Source organism: Bos javanicus, chromosome 20 (genome assembly GCF_032452875.1).
Source record: "Bos javanicus breed banteng chromosome 20, ARS-OSU_banteng_1.0, whole genome shotgun sequence".
In the NCBI taxonomy this organism is placed as follows: Eukaryota; Metazoa; Chordata; class Mammalia; order Artiodactyla; family Bovidae; genus Bos; species Bos javanicus.
In genome coordinates, this window is record NC_083887.1 from 27520375 (window position 1) to 27524702 (window position 4328).

Below are 4328 nucleotides of genomic sequence, written 5' to 3' on the forward strand. Positions count from 1 at the left end.
AGAGAGATTTATCAGAGGGATTATTTGCCTATTCACTTCTACATAGAAACCAAATTGTGTTGTTGCACTTTTACTCTATTTTCTTCTGCATGACTTCCCACATCATTTTACAGAATCTTTCATCTTACTGAACTGAAGTTGCTGATCTATGTTGGGGAAAAAAATTTTTTTTTTCTGATAGATCTAGCCACATGTGTTTTGCTCTTGAGCCAGACTGTAGGCTTCTGCTCACACTCTGAGTGAATTCAGGGGGGCTGTGATGAGTTGAAATAGCCTGTTTGATGCTTTGGTTTTTACACTTCAGTAAGCAGCCCAGTCTCTTTGGCTCCTCTCACAAAACAATGCTGATAGATAGAAGCCATGCTGGAGAACATTCTGGTGAAGCTTCCCTAAGATCCAAAATAGTTTGGTCAACTATTATTGAATTCCCCAATTTTGTGTAATTTAGATTCTATCTGAATAAAATAAATATCCTTTATATTAAAACTTAGCCCTCAAAATTTATAAAAAAATCTTTCCTCTTCGGTCTGAAAGAAAATGTGTGCAAATTTTCAAGTTTATCTAAACCAAAATTATTTTCCACTAAATAACTTGGTGACAAGCTAGAAATCCAAAAATGTTTTTCTTCTCCTCTCTCCCACTTTCCTCTTGGCATTTAATACTCTACCTGTGTGAAGTTGTTGAAGCATTCTGAAATTTAGTGTAAGTGCTTGAAGAATCTTGAGCAAAAAAATAATAATAGAAATACATTTCTATTGTGATTTGAGGGGAATATATCTTTCCTCTCCTGAGGGCTTAATAAATACTGCAACTTTCCCTCTGATTTTTAAAAATGCACTGACAGCTTTCCTAATGTTCCTTAATCAGCTTTAATTTCTTAGTGTTCTGAGTTGGTAGAATTACTGTATTTAGAAAAGATAAAAAGAATCATTTAGAAGGAATCTTTTTTCTTTTCTTTCATTCTATCTTAAAAATATAAGGCATGGAGAGTGATAATGCACCAAGTTCCAATAAATTCGATATTCACCCACCAAATTTTTCACTTGAGAGAAATCCCAAAAAGGAAAGAACAAAATGTCTGGTTTTCATCATATTAAAACTTTATGATTTACTCTCTTTTGTCATGTAGGTGGTAACCACGAACTTCCAGCATGCATGCTGGCAAGTTGAGGTACTAGCAGACTTCCCCACAGCATTTGCTCTGGGAATGCTAAGATGTCCCAGTTTTGCTGTGCAAGTAGCTGAAACATATGCAACTGTGGTTATTTCACCTGAGAAAATAGACTTCAAAGGAGGTGAAGTTTGCCCTGGTTTGAGAAACAGTGAACCACAGGATCTGGAATGCAGTGTGCGGCCCATACGCACTCACTGTCTCTCTACCCAGCTGATTCTGGTCATTCATGGACAATGTGTCATGGAAACATATGTACGTAAACAGACCTTAAGGGCAACCGAGAACTATACCGTCTTCCCACTTAAAGACGTTAATGGGATCCAATAAATTATTTTACAATGTATTTCCTTCTAGATAGTAACTGAGATGTCATTACACAGTGAATCTATACATCTTTGGGAAACTTTTTTCAAATAACTAAATTTGGTCAACCTTTATCTGATTGCAGATGACCTCTAGGAGGAATTCCTGGCAGAAGAAAACCTCAAATAATTTCTGCTTCCGGACCAAAGTGTTGCTGCATAGTGTCAAAGACCCGTGTTTGAATTCTGGCTCTGCCATTAGTTTACTCAGCGATACTTAATGAAAGCCTATCTTCCAGGCAATACAGCCATCACTGGATACACGACAGGGAATAAGAAAGTCATTGCCTTTGTTTCGGGAACTTTGAGTCTAGTAAAAGAATCAGATGAACAAATAGGCTATTAGCAAACAGGATGAGAAATGCTATCACAAAGAAGTACAGAATATAGAAGTCCCTGAGAAGTGCACTTTATTAGTTTCTTAGAGCTGCTGTAACAAATTGTCAAAATTTGGTGGCTTAAAACAATGCAAATTATTATAACATAAACCGAAAGACAGATGTCTAAAATGCATTTCACTGGGCTAAAAGCAAGGTAAGCAGGGCTATATTCTTTCTGGAGACTCCAGGACAGAATCCATTTCTTTGCCTTTTCTAGCTTCTAGAATGCCTGCATGTCTTAGCTTGTGGCCCCTTTCCATCTTGAAAGCCATTTGTTGCCAGTAGAATCTTTTTCATGCCATGTCTCTTTGACATTGGCTTTTCTGCCTTCCTATTCCACTTATAAGCACTCATGCTTTCATTGGGTCCATTCCAGATAATCCACAAGAGTGTCTCCATTTTAAGAATACCTGATTAGCAAATGATATTCCATCTGCAACCTTAATTTCTCCTGGCCAGGAAACAACATATTCATAGGTTCCAGAGACTAGCACTAGAATGTGGACATCTTTGAGGACCATTTCTTTGTCTGTCATAGGCAGACTGGCAGTGGGGAGGAAAAAGAGTAAGGAAAAGCTAATTAGAGGATTGAAATGTAAGATCAGTGTTGAAGGATAAGTAGAATTTAGATAATTAAAGGAAGGTCTTAGCAGAGTGAAATGTAGGCTTCTCTGTTTTTTGTTGTTGTTGTTTAAATGATATTTAAATAATTAAAAATTAATTAAGGTGTATGGCCTTCTCATTGCAATGGCTTCTCTTGTTGCAGAGCATGGGCTGTAGAGAGGTCTCAGTAGCTGTGGTACATGGGCTTAATTGCTCTGTGGCATGTGGAATCTTCCTGGCTCAATGATCGAACCCATTTCCCCAGTGTTGGTAGGCAGAATCTTAACCACTGGACCCTGAGGGAAGTCCATAGGCTTCTCTATTTTTTATTATGGAAACAGGATGTATGGTGACCCAGAAGGCAGAAAGATCATGACCCATGGGAAGATGTGAGGAAAAAACTGAGTATGGCTCGAGCAAAGATTGTGAAGGTGAGAGAATCTCTGACAAGAGATAAAGCCCAATCATTAAGCGGCAATGCAAAACCTTGGAAAACATGATGAAAGCTTAGAAATACATTACTGGAATCCAGACAATTGATGTTGGGGACCCATATGAAGGTGGAGAGAGGAGCTGAGCACATTTGAGCACACATTTGAGCAACATGTCCCTGGCTGGGTCAACAAAGGACAGTGATTGCTACCCCCAAGCTTAGAGGAACACTGAAAGGGGCTGGGATGTTAACAGAATAGAAAAGAAAAAGTTGGATGTAGAAGCCTTCAATAGAACGACACAGGCAATCCTGGGCAGCTCTCCATGGAGGAAGCCATAGTCATCTGAAAGACACCCTCCCTCTTTTCAAAATGAATTAATTACGGTTTTGATAAATGCTACGAAAGAGAAGTTCAGAGTGCTGAGAGAGTACAATCAGGAGCCCTACACTTAGCCATGGAGTGGAGAAAACTTAGGGAGCAATACTTAAGTCAAGATGTGAATGATAATTAAGAAATAACTAGGTGAAGGGAAGGGACTTCTGGGCAGAGGGAACAATAAACACACAGGGCCTGTGGTGGGAAGGAGCATACCCCGTTTCAGAAGCCAAAAGGCCAGCACCTTCAGAGAGAGGAGACGGGGACAAAGGAGAATCAGACAAGTCAAAGCTGGTGGAGGCCAGGGCAGAGTGGGGCCAGAATCATAGAGCTCTCTAGGGTCTTTATGGACTGAAAACTTGGTCTTGTGAGCAGTGAGATGTCACTTATATATATCACCAAAAGGATGGCATGGTCAGAGCGCCCCTTTATAAAGATCGGCTAGCTGCAGTATGAAGCATATATCCAAGAGGGTAAAAATAACCTACCTGTGAGAGTGCACAGTGGTTTGCATGGACAGAAACATTGTGCACACCTGAGGGAGAAGCAATTGCTACTAGAAGTGAAAATGGACTACGGTTGAGTCTGCCTTCCAGAAAAGTGGCATAATTCATCCCCCAAAGTGATGGCTCTTCTTTTGAGAAAACATCTTCACAATATAAGCATTTTATTTCCCTTGAGAAAGTTCAGGTCCATGACCTGGATGGTCTGGGCTGGATGGATGGTGTGACAAAAAAAACAAACCTGTACTGTTACTCTGAGTAGTAAAGAGAGAAAATGTTGGCTTTGCTGCAGGCAGCTTAGAGGGCCTGGGACTGAGGAGAAAAAGGAGTTACCAGGAAGAACTAGGAACAAAAGTCAGAGGGCTCCTGGCACATACCTGGAGGCTGGAGCATACAGACACATGGTCATGGAAAAACTGATGGAAGGGGATGGCTGACACATTACTGGGAACATTGATGCCTGTACTTGACATCTAAGTTGAAGTGTTTCTGGACCT